The following is a 15,984-nucleotide window of genomic DNA, read 5'->3' as shown; positions in this document are numbered from 1 at the left end:
TTTGTTACAAATAATCTCTGTCGACAATACTCTTCCTCAGACTTTTCAAGATGCTCACAATTTTATATCACCGATCTATTATTTCCAGTGCGTTAAAAATATGCCCTGTATGTCCACATAATCCTAAACAGTGTTATTGTTTTCAGTTCAGAATTTCCCTCGAAAAGCTGAGCAGTGCAGTGCCGGCCTAAGTAGTCGGTACGATGTGCTACGTGGATAAACCGCCTCTGATATGCAAGAGCGTGCTGAAAAGTAAAGCTTCCGAATTTTTAATTATGTTCTCAGTATCGGTTGAGGTACTACACGCCGTGCATATTACTCGCTCAATTTTCCCACTTCGCTGACGTAAGTTGCAATCCCCTGCCACTAGAGGACTCTGAAACGTAGCGTGTAACATGGCGATGTGTAGCGTAACTACGTCGCTGCGTAAGAAAGAGCGTTCTGTAATCGAGTTTGTAACCGAAGAATGCTTCCACACATTGAGCATCCTCTCCTGCAACACGAAAATGCCAGGCCACACACGAGAGCTGCATTTGCAGCAGTCCGACGCCTTGGATTCACTGTCATTATTAATCCTCCATACAGTCCCGACTTATCGAGCGAGGTAACGCAGTGGCTAACACACTGGACTCGCATTCGGAAGGACGACAATTCAAACCCGCGTCCGGCCATCACGATTTAGGTTTTCCGTGGTTTCCCTAAATCGCTTCGAGCAAATGCCTGGCTGGTTCTTTTGAAAGGGCATGGCCGACTTCCTTCCCCATCCTTGCCTAATCCAATGGGACCAATGACCTTTCTGTTTGGTCCCCTCCCCCAAATCAGCCAACCAACAGTCCCGACTTGGCACCATTCGATTTTCATCTGTTCCTAAAACTTAAAGAACGACTTTGAGGACTTCACTTTGATAGTGATGGAACGGCGCAAGCAGAGGTGAGTTTGTGGCTCCGTCAACAAAATAAAAGCATTTTGCAGTGACAGTATCAAGAACCTTGTCTCTCGTTGGGAGAAGTGTGTTCGTCTCCAGGGTGATTATGTTGAAAAATAAATGTGTATACGTGAAGAATAAAGACGCAGAATGTTAATAAAGTTCCTTTTATTTTCAAATCTTTAAGAGTTTTCACATAAAAATTCGGAGGCATTACTTTTCAGCACGCCCTCGTAGGTTCACTGTCAGCTATGTTAAAAACCGTAACCCTGGCGAGGCAGGAAAAACATATCAGGCTGGGACCAGTATTCGACCTAACTACCGAGATACCGCATTGTACTTGGAAAGTATTGTGATACTGAAATGTGTAATGAGAAACACTTGTGGTGCCCTATGGCGCCATACACCAAGCGTACTCTTCCAGACATGGATGGAAGACGAAACACAACTTCCTTCTCATACCACTTTCTAATAAATACGACAAGTGTGCATGTCACAAGTAAATCTGACGATTGGCAAATATTTCAATTCGCGTGATGATGATCTCATTGAAGCACGTACTGCGTTTCAAATCGAGGTTATTGAAGCAGTTAACGATTTTTTGTGTGTTGTCTAATCACATGCAGATCTGGACAAACATTTTGTTATCGGCAACGTATTTGTTAATAATTACGGGACGCCGTGTCCACCCATCTTCCGACGAAGTACCGCATTGCAAGACCCGTTTCTTTTGATCTCTTCCCATCATAGATATGGCAGGTTTTAAATGTAATCAGATGCCATTCCTAACACCAAAACGTCTCATTAACCTAGCCTTAAGCAGTGGAGTACAATGTACTCCACAAGTCTGTGAATAGTGTAATCTATGTTTCTTCCGTGTTTTATATACCGAGATGCCAAAAGTCACGGGACGGGTTGTCCCACTGTAAGACGTGTATGATGCTCGAATACTATGACTAGATGTTGAGTGTGGCGTGAGTGCAGACAGGGTATCTGAGCAGTCTGTCACAGACACATGGGTAGTAAATATGGCAGCACATCGCGCGTCAATCGACCTTCAACGTAGGATGATGATCGCTGCAAGACGGCTACGACTATTCATACTATACCAGATCTAGGTACCGTATGTTGCATTTGAGCTAAATAGTAGGATGTTAGTGGGCCTTGAAAACACAAATAATAATAGTAACAGAGAAAGTAATTACCTCACAACCATTTCAAGGACAGTATTTTCCAATAATTAAGCTGATAAAAGAACCTCTTGTCGAAGTTAATATTGCTCCACTACTAGTAATGGTTCACCTATAATAATCAGCAGCCAACGGCCTTGCCGCAGTGGTAACACTGGTTCCCGTCAGATCACCGAAGTTAAGCGCTGTCGGACTGGCTAGCACTTGGATGGGTGACCATCCAGTCTGCCGAGCGCTGTCGGCAAGCATGGTGCACTCAGACCTTGTGAGGTAAATTGAGGAGTTACTTGATTGAGAAGCAGCAGCTCCGGTCTCGTAAACTGACAAAATGGCCGGGAGACGGGTGTGCTGACCACATGCCCCTCCATTTCCGTATCCAGTGACGCCTGTGGCCTGAGGATGACACGGCGGCCGGTCGGTACCGTTGGGCATTCATGGCCTGTTCTGGAGGACTTTAGTTTAGTATAATAATCACAAGCTTTCTGCATAAATATACAGATAGTAAGTGTTATTGAGAGCCAGTATGTGCCAAAACGGTAATTATTCCTTGTGTTGTTCATGCCAAACTACTGTAACCTTGCTTGATGAATTACACTAGTGCTTGTTATCTTATTTGGAAAATATAATTTATGTATCAAGTAAAGTCACTCTCAATAGTTAACTTTCCTTATAAACCGTGCTGCCGGCCGGAGTGGCCGAGCGGTTCTAGGTGCTTCAGTCTGGAACCGCGCGACCACTACGGTCGCAGGTTTGAATCCTGCCTAGGGCATGGATGTGTATGATATCCTTAGGTTAGTTAGGTTCACGTAGTTCTAAGTTCTAGGGGACTGATGATCTCAGAAGTTAAGTCCCGTAGTGCTCAGAGCCATTTGAACCATTTTTATAAACCGTGCTATTACTTGGTACAACTTTGTCTAATTAGGCTAGCGGCCGTTCCAATTTACGTAATTACAGTTTACCTGATTACTAATAGAACCTTGGTTCGGTTGCCGTTTGTTCTGCTACTGATTCCTTTCAATAGATATCTTTAGAGAAACGAAGATAGTCCGACATCTTATTCCGCACGACCAAGGGCAAATTAAAATACTTTCAAGGGAGTAACAGTATTGGTGCATTGCTAATTTAGTAATAGCCGGTAGTGATATAACTTATTTTCTGCTTGTCATAAAGTAGTGCAGTTATCACAGCAGCAGCGTATATGCCATCCAGCATTCCTAACCACAGTATAATTGCACAATATTATTGAGTAATCTACGAGAACGCCGATAATACTGCACAAAATTATTTTGCAACGTAATTGACCGTCTAGAGGCCGTTTAAAGGCGAAACCGGTAGGAGGATACAAGGAGCCAGTCAGATCCCGTTCCAGGTACTTAACGGGGTGCACGCATTATCCAGCCGGCGCCAACTTGGCAGAGCACGCAAAGTCCTTACGAGAGCGGTCGATGGCAGAACATGAGAGACGGCTCGAAGTAAAATGCCGGGATAACGAACCGTAGTTAGAGACTTGGGCAGGCGCAGAATGTTGCGTCTTTTACGAGCTGAGCTATTCAGTCAAGATACACTTCAGCAGAATCTGTTTGTTCGCTGGATGAGTGCTCTTCCCAGAAGGCGATGGCATGAGGGAACAGCCACCAGATAGCGATCTCTGCTTGTATCACAGGAGTGCCGCATTTGCAGTAGAAATTCCTTCCGATGTGGATAAGAGGAGGCGCCGACTTTCAGGCGTTGGACCAAGTGAGGTCTATCACCTCGTCTTTTGAAAATACCGAGAAGGGACGTTATCGGCTGTTACTAAAAAGCAGGAAGGAATGGGAGCTTGGACGCCAACTCCTGAGTATTGCTGATGCGGAAAGACAGGCGATCGTCCGTCTTACTCTATAAAAAAAATCCTTCATAGGAGGGGAATAGAGCAGTGTGTAACAAGCAATTTTATTGGGGAACTTTAAACAAAATCTTCCGATCGGCAGATGAGAGATTTGCCTGGAGATTGTGGAGAAGAGGTTAGGAGTGAGATTTTGTGGCACTGATTCTTCGAGTTTTGGAGAGAACATTTCGGTCTTTGATCTTGAGAGACATGATCTCGGTACTCACTTCACTCTGGTGTAAAGATCACACCACCTACAGCTGCCTTCATCCGGGTGATGAACTGAGGTAAGATTCTGCAACGCAAGCGATTGCGGTATGAGAATTAATATAGAGTTGTAAAAACTGCCGTAGACTTCCGTAGGCCGTCATTAGTAAGGGTAGACTACGGTAGTTTTCCTGCCTTACCTGTACGTTAGATGTGTTGCATACATACTAGGCGTTACCTCATTCCAATCGTTTTGTATGCCTACGCGATCGGCATCTTACTAGAGACCCCTAGAACAGAATAACGAAATGCTGACCCGTCTAGAAAGTGAGTGAGGACATATAAAGGGCTGCGTAACCTGCGAAACATTTTTGTTTTAGATAGTTATCCTCCTGTCTGTTACTTAAAAATAAACTAAATTTATAGCAAAATTGAAACTTTCAGTGTTTAATTCAGGAGAGATTTTGTAGTAAAAATTTTAAAAAATAAAATACAGACTTATTGCATATCGCTAGAAAACGTAATTTTCCCAAAAAAGGTAAAATTAAAAGAAAACGTGGAACAGAAACATGTCAACCATCGCTTCAGTGCTTCGCCGAGCTTATATAAAACATGTTTCTATTATACATAAACAGCTTTCGCACTTATCAGTAACAACACGACACTCTTGCCACCAATCATGACGAAGAGCGTCTACTGAGTACAAAATAACAACAGTAATTATATAGAATTTTTATATCTTGGTGAATGTAAACTCTTTCATTTGCATTAGACGTAATTTCTTTGGTTACATAAAAATCCAGAAACTGCGTCACCAACAATTTTTTTACTTATAAAATGCAGTTTATGTTTTGTAACAATATAAAATACATGATGGACTACCACTGAACTATGTGCTGTTCTGATTATGTGCTAAATAGACAAACAAAAAACAAAGAGAAGTCGTCGGCTCTCAGTTTGCCTCTCACACATTCATGTATGTTCCTTTCCCTACTAATGCTACCAACACTAATCCTATCATTTACTGCGTCATTTATGTACAGTACCAAAACTACCAAGCCGTAGTTTTGGTAGAGCGCTACTCTAAGTATGTGCATGGGCGTTTTGTTAAGCTATTAGGACCACGGCTCAAACGCATCAACTAAGTGATCGAGGGTTCGCCAGTGATAGGGAAAATGTTACGAGGGTCGACTGAAAAGTAATGCCTCTTCCTTCGTAACTCTTCAACAGCTGGCAGCATTGGTATATGGCAGGTACTGGCTTGTTCCGTAGCCTCTTCTCTACAGCACCAGTTGGCGGGAAACCTTTGCACAGAACGGTTGTGTTGTTACAGTGTAAAGTATGGAACCCTGCGCAGACGGTCGGTCAATGCGATTTAAGCAACGTGCAGTCATTGACTTCTTGACAGCAGAAGGTGTCACCCCAAAGGAGATTCATCAGAGAATGAAAGCATTTTATGGTGACTGTGTTGATGTGAGTACTGTGCTTCGTTGGGCGAGTAAGTTTAAAGACATTAAGGCGGGAACATCTGACCTGAGTGACAAACAATGAGTTGGACGTCCTGTGACAGCAAGCAAAATGTTGACAGATTGATTCAGGACGATCGTCGTATCACTCAGAGAGAAATTGCAAGCACAATCGGAATTTCACAAGAACGTTTGGGTCACATTATTGGTTTGCTTGGCTATCGGGAGATCTGTGCACGATGGGTACCCCGGATGCTGACTCCTGAAATGAACCGTACGGCATCATCCATTCAGTCCAGATTTAGCATCGCCTGACTTCCAACTGTTCCCGATAATGAAAGACGATCTGCGAGGACATCATTACGCTTCTGACGAAGACTTTGACAGAACTGTGTACTGTGGTAACGGAAACAGAGTGTCGACTTCTTCCGTGATGGCTTCAGAAAACTTGTTCATCGTTGGCAGAAATGTATCCAATTGGCTGGTCATTATATGGAAAAGTGAATATTGGTAATTAAAGATCACATTCTAAGGATTATTTCTGCGTTTAATTTATTAAAATATTCCCATCCAAACACAGTTAACGAAGGTGGAGGCATTACTTTTCATTCAACCCTCGTATTTCACGTAGGAATACAATGCTCCTCTGACCATATGAGCAATCAAAGCGCGCCCACCGTTAACAAGAATCTTCAGGCATAATTCATGAGACAGTAGTCTTTTCCCATTTACCTAAACCTCACCTAGGCTTTCCAGGTCAAATGATCATTAGTTTAGTTCAGCTCATGCCCCAAGAGTGTTGTTTTTACTTACCCTTGCGTTTATTTGTCATGGTATTATCCAATGTTCTCACCTCGTGTTCATGTTATTGCTCATGGAGATTATAATATCAAATGTCAAATTCATTGGAAATTAGGTGATTCTTCGTTCTTCACCCCCCACCCACATTCATTTCATTTCCCCACATTCTCTGGAATTTCAGTTACTATGATGACCTCTACCTGAAAGATGTATAGAGAAGTTCGAAACTTTCATTCCCTGACTAGTCATGTGAAATTTATACTATACCATAAGCAATATCGTAGCTGCAAGTCCATGACATATGGCAAAAAGGTAGGTCTGATAAATGTTACAGGTTTAGAACGCACATGCGACGAGAGCAGATGTCGTTTTCTGGCTTCCCTAGGAAGAATATTTAAATACCCCACTACGGACCTCTTTTACGTTTTCCAACTTGAGTAGGCGTGGAATATATATGTCCCACTGGTATTTGGATATGGGAACTATAAGTCTCAGTAGTAATGAAGGGAATGGTTATCCTGTATTTTCATTTATGACGCATACTTTCAGAAAAACACTTGGATTGTACTTTTCATTACAAATATTTGACATTTCGGTGTATTATTCTAAATGACAAGCACTTTATCATTAAGTGCAAGTTCGAGTGGCTCATCTGACAGTCACACAGATCCTCCTACTTGCGATATGGTGTGAAACAGTTTTTACACAAAGGAATTTGACACATAGTACATAACAATAGCACATACCAGATTCCCACTGATTCTCTGCAAACCTATGGCGGGGTACTTACACTATCTGATCAAACGTGTCCGGACACCCATGTGTAATGCGCAGTTGACCACCAGATGTCAGGAGAGGTGGGCACGCGATTATAAAAGGTGACGAGTCTTGTGTTGTCATCAGAGAAGCAAGAACAGCAAAAAGGACCGGGTAGGCGAGCTCAGTGTCTTCGAACGTGGACTGATCATTCTCACCTGAGTAACAAATCAATCAGGGACATTTCAACCGCTCTAAAGCTGCCCAAGTCGACGTGATTGTGAAGTGGAAACGCAAAAGAACAGCCGCAGCCAAACCAAGACCAGGCAGACCTCCTGTACTGATGGACAGGTCGTGTCGAGCGTTGCGGACGGTGGTTTTGAAATTCGCATGATATCAGCGGAAAGAATCACTCGTGAGGTCGGAAGTGCTGCCACCATTCCAGCTAGCACAACTGCGTGTACCTCTCTGGGCTTAAGAAGCAAAGTTCGGTCTACTCTCTGACACTCTGGACCTACACTATGTGATCAAAAGTATCTGGACACCTGGCCGAAAATGACTTAAAAGTTCGTGACGCCATCCATCGGTAATGCTGGAAATCAGTATGGTGTTGGCCCACTCTAAGCCTTGGTGACAGCTTCCACTCTCGCAGGCATACGTTCAATCAGGTGCTGGAAGGTTTCTTGGGGAATGGCAGCCCATTTTTCACGGAGTGCTGCGCTGAAAAGAGGTATCGATGTCGTTCGGTGAGGCCTGGCACGAAGTAGGCGTTCCAAAACAACCCAAAGGTGTTCTATAGGATTCAGGTCAGGACTCTGTGCTGGCCAGTCCATTACAGGGATGTTATCGTCATGCGTTATGAACAGGTGCTCTATCGTCTTGAAAGATGCAATCGCCATCCCCGAAATGCTCTCCAAAACTGGGAAGCAATAAGGTGCTTAAAAAATCAATGCAGGCATCTGATGTGATAGTGCAACGTAAAACAACAAGGGGTGCAAACCCTCTCCATTAAAAACACGACCACACCATCACACCACCGCCTCCGAATTTTACTGTTGGCACTACACACGCTGGCAAATGATGTTAACCGGGCATTCGCCATACCCATACCCTGCCATCGGATCGCCACATTGTGTACAGTGATTCGTCACTCCACACAACGTTTTTCTACTGTTGAATCGTCCAATGTTTACGGTCCTTACACCAAGCTAGGCGTCATTTGGCATTTACCGGCGTGATGTGTGGTTTATGAGCAACCGCTCGACCACGCAATCCATGTTTTCTCACGTCCCGCTTGTCATAGTACTTGCGGTGGATCCTGATGCAGTTTGGAATACCTGTGTGATGGTCTGAATAAATGTCTGCCTATTACACATTACGACCCTCTTCAACAGTCGGCGGCCTCTGTCAGTCAACAGACGAGTTCGATCTGTATGCTTTTGTGCTGTACGTGTCCCTTCACGTTTCCACTTCACTATCACGTCGCAAACAGTGGACATAGAGATATAGGACGAGGAAATCCGCCTTACGCAAGACACTTTTTTTTCTGTTTTATTTCACCCAAATATGTTTCAGCACTTTTTGTGCTATCTTCAGTTGATTATTTCTTATTTTCTTTCTGTAAAATTGTTGTTACATTTTAACATTTAGGGAAACTTTTGCTACATCATATTTTTTAAATGAATAACCTAGAGATGTTTAGGAGTGTGGAAATCCGCGTACAGACGTATGACACATGTGACACACAATAACCCTACCGCGTTCAAAGTACGTGAGTACTGCGTCGGGCCCCATTCTGCACTCTCACGATGTCTACTGATACTGAAGTCGCTGATATGTAGTACCTGGCAGTAAGTCGCAGCACAATGCACCTAATATGAAAAACGAATGTTTTTAGGGATGTCTGGATACTTTTGATCACATAGTGTAGTGTTGCAGGGAGCCTCCATGAACAGAGCTGCCACGCATGAGGGAACATTACTAAATCTCTACTTGACATACAATGAATAATTAAGGAAACGGCGGCAACAACTAAGTTATGGTGATGGATTTGGCAGCACAATTAAGATGGTCACACTATCTACTAAACTGAAATGATTAATCCAGCAATAGCAATTTATTCTTAAAACCACAACGGAACAGGGTCACTAAAAGCAGTAAACATGGCAGTACGTACCACAGCTGGCGCGATGATTGCGCCTGCAGACGACGCTATGCGGCTGCAACCTGCGTCTTCGCTACGTCTGCGAGTAGCCTATACAGATACGCTGCTACCCTAGTACGACTTCGCAAGCCACCGATTCTGATGGTCAAAGCCCATTGCACCATCCAGTGCAGGGTAGAAGACTTCTGTCTCGAATCAAGGTAAGCTACTGCTCACAGAAAACTTCTTAGCTCTGAATCTGAGCTACTGCTCTCTACAAACCAGACTGTACTCTAAGCCTTATCACCACAGATTTACTTGAGCTGTTCTACCTAGCTCGCCAGCTGAGCTGGAAGCAGTGCGCTCATTCTGCCCCCACGACCTGTCGCGAAGCATATTCGAGACACTGCTCCCGATCAAATTAATTGACAATAATATTTAACTCCCACCAGCGTAATCAGTACAGAAGAGCCAATCGAACATACTTCCACCTAAAGCAGATGTGTCGCCCGAACTCGCCCTCCAGCTTCTCACGCAGGTGTCGAGTTCCTCCCCTACAAGAATGCAAGTTCAAAACCAAACATGTAACATTGAGTGTCCTATGGTTTCACGAGACTCTAGGAAAGATGTTATCTGTCCTTAAACACTCTGCCGCCAAATTACGAAGGATCATGTTTCATAGCGAACCATGTATTCTGGCTGGCCGCCGCTGAAAGCTCAATTTTATTTCCCAGAGGGTCTCTCTCGCGAGTGTGCAGCCCGTACGCAGAGCTACAGCCCTTACCATTTTTAAAAACAGATGGGCGCCATAGCACCTTAGCAAGTGACCTTGCGAGACGTCGCCTGCTTCCGTGTCCCACGCTCTCGTCCCAACAGGTTCCCAAACAGGAATCCCATTGTATAGTCCTCTCTTTCCACTAACGCGGACAAACAGAGCTTTTACAATCAATAAAATGTTCCGGCCTATTATGCCGTGGTCAAATGGATTTCACATTTAAACCCAAAGTTTCGTCCCCATCTGCAGAGGTATTGCAACAGCTAATCGGATTTTTCCTCCCAATGTTGTAGAACTATTTAAATATTGCCTCACAACCGCGTATTTCAAATGGATCGATGAGTTATATGAACTAGACGGATGGCGCGGCTATGGAAAGCCCCTAAAGCCCAGATTTAACGAATTTCTTTATGGAAAAATCGGAGGAGCAGGCATTGGAAACTGCCAACAAGAAACCGAATATTTGCTTCCGCAACGTGGATGATACGTTTGTTTTATGTAGGCATGGCAGAGAGGAATTAGGCGGTTTTCACAGGCATCCGAAGATTCAGTCTACCATGGAGGAGGAGGCGGCAGGAAGATTAAATTTTCTTGATGTACTAGTTTTTAAGAAAAGTGATGACAGCTTTGGACACACAGTTTACCAAAAACCTACGAACACAGAGAGTTACCTACACCGGGATTCGAGCCACCACCCACAACGAAAGTGAGGCGTCATAAAAATGTGAGCGGACAGAGCGACATCTGCGAACCAGAGCTGCTTAACGCGGAATTAAAACATCTCACCAATGCATTGCTCAAGAATGGTTATTCATCAGCTGAGGTAAAGAAAGCTTTAAGACAAACGCGCAGAAATCATAGGGATGCACAAGCACAGGTGTAATGGAAAGTTGTACTGCCTTTCATTAAGGACGTTACTGACCACGTAGGAAAGATCTTGAAAAAACGGAACAGCTAGGTAATCTACAAACCCACACGGGAAATACAAGTTCACCTAAAATTGGCCAAGGATGCTTGCTGACCTCTAGAAAAATCAGAAATTTATAGGAACCCGTGTAATTTTGGGGAGGCGTACATGGGTACTACGAAAACAACGGTCTAAAACAACTAGAGGAGCAAAGAGCAATTGCAGAAGGTGGGAGATTGGCAGATCAGCTGTTGCGAAACATGCTTTGCAGCAGGGAGACCATCACATTCATTTTGATAGGACTCAAGTACTGGCAGCTACAAGCGGATACCATGAAAAGCTATACAGAGAGGTCATAGAGATAGTAAAACACCCCAGGCATTTCAGTAGAAAGGAGCAAGGCGTGAAATTGATTGACATATGGATGTCGGTGCTGAAAAAGATGTGTAACTGTCTTCCACCATCGGGTGATAGCAACAGCGGGCGATGGCAGTCGACAACTGCCAGTTCTCCTCGGGTATTCAAAACATCTGACGTCACACCCCTGCGCGCGTGGTCCACGAGAAAGATAGGCCGCGGCGAGTACGTCACACAGGTAGGCCTGACTAGCTCACTCGCTCAGCTGAGCACACAAACTACGCTTCTGGACCTGTTAACTCGTAATTTCGTGTTTATCTACAAATGAGAATTACATCTTCTACTGTGAATCCGCTACTATAAAGTCTTCTTGTTAATTAGCCCTACAACGATCGAAAGTTCATATGCCTACTAATAATTTGCTATGGCTGTACTGCGTATAATAAAATTTTATCGGTTGGATGAGGCACCACATCTTGTATGAAATGAGGGCTGTTAAGCAGTAGAGACTAAATGCTATAAACGAACTGTTATACCATTTATGCAGAGCATAGTTCTTAAATTACAGCTACTGCATAGTCACGTTAGACAGTACACTTTCTTTTAACGAGCACTTGACACGAAGACCTGCTAAGCTCAATCCAGAAACAACATTCTCCGTAAACTCTGCAGCTATCGATGAGGACCGTCAGCAGACACTCTCAGGGGTATCAGCACTCGGTTTGATATACTGAGCAGCCGAGTACGGTGCGCCTGTCTGGCTTAATAGTCCACATGTAAAAAAGATAGACGTACAACTTAAGGAGGCCATGCGCATTGATAGTGGGTCAATACGATCTACTCCCACATACTGGCTACCTATTTTGAGCCACATTCCACCTCCTGATATCAGAGGGAAGAACGCACTACTGCGTGAGTACCAGAAGATTGCTAATAAAACAGACCTTCCAATAATGGAGCGAAAAAGACTAAGATCAAGACATCCCACTCTCGTCACAGCCAGGACTCTCATAGCAACTGAATTCAATCCCATCGATGAATGGAAACGCTGTTGGCAACAAAACTGTTCCCCACAATGCCTGAAGCTGCCTTGCATCCACAAAGAAACCCACTGGATTCGACCAGCCTCGGGCAATTTGGACTACCTTGGACCGCATCCGAACGGGCCATGGACAATATGCAGACACTCTAGGCCATGGACGATATGCAGACACTCTATACAAGTGGGGCAAATCTTCATCACCATCGTGTGACTGTGGTGCGGAAAGACAGACAATTGCTCACGTTGTATCGACATGCCCCGCACGTGCCTATAAGAGTCATTTCGAAGATTTCCTCACAGTGACGAGTATTATTATAAAATAGATAAAAGACCTTGAAACCCACCTATAGCTGTTGTTATTTATGTTATTTTTTGCTGGAGAGCTGTGCGTGTAGTACTTTTGTAATCTTGGTATATGTACTGACATGCGATAAATAAATAAAATATACTTCAAACGCCAAATTTATTGTACATCACACTTCTGAACATAAACATGGTCTCTCCCTCTCCACACATACACATACACACCCACACACTCGCACATTCATTTTCCATGTCTCTCTCTCTCTCTCTCTCTCTCTCTCTCTCTCTCTCTCTCCCCTCCCATTCGTGGTAAGAGCTTCTCTTAATTAAAATAATAATTATTAAAACAAATCACATGTAACAAAGCTGCCATTCATTCGTTTTCGTAGCAAGCTTCAGAACATATTTTCCTAGCTGGCCACATACAGCAGTATTTATGACCGTAAGAAAAATTAACGCTAAAAATTAATGTGATAATCAAACAGCAACTCCAGTTTCCTTATGTTTTATCGACCGAACCAGCTTCGGTTGTTGACTAAATCAACTTCTGATGTTCCATGTAGCTTTATGTAGTAGGAATGACACCTTCAGCTGTATTCATATGTCTTATTTTATTTGTAATCAATTTCGGTGTTCCATTAGTCCATCTTCAGGCCCGTTCTGGGATGCCCTGCTTGTTGAAGTTGATATCCACTTTCACCTTGAAGAGTTTCGTCTTGTTTACAATGAATATGCGGGTGTGACCATAGCCCGGTATCAGGCTCGTGAAGCTAGCAGTGGAGGTCAGCTTCAACAAAAAATGCATCTCATAAGGGGCCTGTTGCAAATAAAATAAAACTTATAAATACACGTGAAAGTGTCATTTCTACTAGAATAAAGATATAGTATCACCTGTCATCCCATATTTTACCTAAAGATGGATGTACGGAGATTCTACAGGTGTGGAAAGCGCTTGTGTCTTACCTTAACCATTGACGAAACTATTAATAGAAATTTAAATCACAGCCCCTCCCGCCGGAGGTTCGAGTCCTCCCTCGGGCATAGGTGTGTGTGTGTTGTTCTTAGCATAAGTTAGTTTAAGTAGTGTGTATGTCTAGGGACCGATGACTTAAGCAGTTTGATCCCTTATGAATTCACACATTTGAACATTTAATTCACAATCAAGTGAAGAAACTATAAAAATAAGCTGCTGAATGCCAATTCGTACTTCAAGATAAAAATATACTGTAACTGCGTACCGATACTAAATAGCGTTTTAGCACATTGTTCCAGGTCGGAACTTAACACCTCATGCACCACACTGTGAACTGTGCCGTACTTCACAAACACTTTTTAACAAAGGCATCGTCCCTCTCTCTCTCTTTCTCTGTCTCTATCTATCTCTACATATTTTTCTATCTATCTGTCTATCTGAAACGTCCTGGCAGATTAAAACTGTGTGCCCGACCGAGACTCGAACTCGGGACCTTTGCCTTTCGCGGGCAAGTGCTCTACCAACTGAGCTACCGAAGCACGACTCACGCCCGGTCTCACAGCTTTACTTCCGCCAGTATCTCGTCTCCTACCTTCCAAACTTTACAGAAGCTCTCCTGCGAACCTTGCAGAACTAGCACTCCTGAAAGAAAGGATATTGCGGAGACATGGCTTAGCCACAGCCTGGGGGATGTTTCCAGAATGAGATTTTCACTCTGCAGCGGAGTGTGCGCTGATATGAAACTTCCTGGCAGATTAAAACTGTGTGCCCGACCGAGACTCGAACTCGGGACCTTTGCCTTTCGCGGGCAAGTGCTCTACCAACTGAGCTACCGAAGCACGACTCACGCCCCGTCTCACAGCTTTACTTCCGCCAGTATCTCGTCTCCTACCTTCCAAACTTTACAGCAGCTCTCCTGCGAACCTTGCAGAACTAGCACCCCAGGCTGTGGCTAAGCCATGTCTCCGCAATATCCTTTCTTTCAGGAGTGCTAGTTCTGCAAGGTTCGCAGGAGAGCTTCTGTAAAGTTTGGAAGGTAGGAGACGAGATACTGGCGGAAGTAAAGCTGTGAGACGGGGCGTGAGTCGTGCTTCGGTAGCTCAGTTGGTAGAGCACTTGCCCGCGAAAGGCAAAGGTCCCGAGTTCGAGTCTCGGTCGGGCACACAGTTTTAATCTGCCAGGAAGTTTCATATCAGCGCATACTCCGCTGCAGAGTGAAAATCTCATTCTGGATCTGTCTACCTGTCTAAATAATATGAGGCGAATCCTGGTATCTATAACCACGATGAATCATTTCCAACCTTCCTACAACGTAAAAAGGGCAGCCTCTGGACTACAAATATTTCCAAGACGACATGACCTTCAACATTTAAGTGGTTATCATGTTCCTATGTTCTGGATTAAGTATATAGGAAATTCTGTTAACGGTAAAACGCTTGTTTCTTCTCATATTAAGAATATTATAGCAAGGTAAATATTTAGTTTTACTCTTTCAAGGTAAATAATAAGTAACGACGTCAAGGAAAGTTTCCATTTATTGCTCACACACTTACATGGAAATTTTACAACGGCTTTATTTATCCGTACGAAATAAAATAAACCTGAATGCTTATTGTCGCAGAGCTTATGATTTTATTATTTGAAGTCAACTACACTGACTACGTCAATCTAATGGTGCACATGTAGAGTAGCGGAGAACTAAGCTATCTCATCAGTAGCCGTAACAGAACATTAGTTCGTTGAACGAATGAACAGTGTAACGTTCAACAACGCGGATGTCAAGGAAATCAGTTCTGTTGTGGGCAGAAAAGCTGTGGAAAGCTGTTGAAACGTGAGTAATTTGTGCTACTCATGGAGTGTTTTGAAACGAATGTCAAACAAAATACATTCTCAGGTCATTCATGTTCCAACAGTGCTCGAAATGGACATACATATTCCGGCTGAAACATGTCAGTCACGTAACATATATATCCATAACTCTCTAAAGTGACATTCTTTTTACACATTACCAGTATTGGTTATAACACTCTATTCTCATTACAACGTCCTATCGCTGTATTTTGAATATCACACTTAGTTTCTTTATTTCTTTTTTCTAGTATTCTTGTATATTAGTCATTATTTTAGCCGTTTCGTTAATCAATAAAGAAAGGTTACAATGTTCTCGAGTCTGAGCTAGGGTGGCAGTTAGTTCAGTACGGGATGAAGGAGATAGTGATGATGAAATTACGGGCTGTTTCAGCAACAGAAATGAACATCTGTCAAATGATGA

General features: G+C 43.4%; 1 pseudogene; it reads left to right on the top strand.

Annotated features, from left to right (window-relative positions):
• The first annotated feature begins 2,242 nt into the window (after nt 1–2,242).
• LOC126249954 (5S ribosomal RNA) lies at nt 2,243–2,359 on the top strand (annotated as a pseudogene).
• Nucleotides 2,360–15,984: the final 13,625 nt, after the last annotated feature.

Source organism: Schistocerca nitens, chromosome 3 (genome assembly GCF_023898315.1).
Source record: "Schistocerca nitens isolate TAMUIC-IGC-003100 chromosome 3, iqSchNite1.1, whole genome shotgun sequence".
Taxonomy (NCBI): domain Eukaryota; kingdom Metazoa; phylum Arthropoda; class Insecta; order Orthoptera; family Acrididae; genus Schistocerca; species Schistocerca nitens.
Note: the sequence above shows the minus strand (reverse complement) of the source record. Positions and strands in the feature narration are given on the sequence as shown.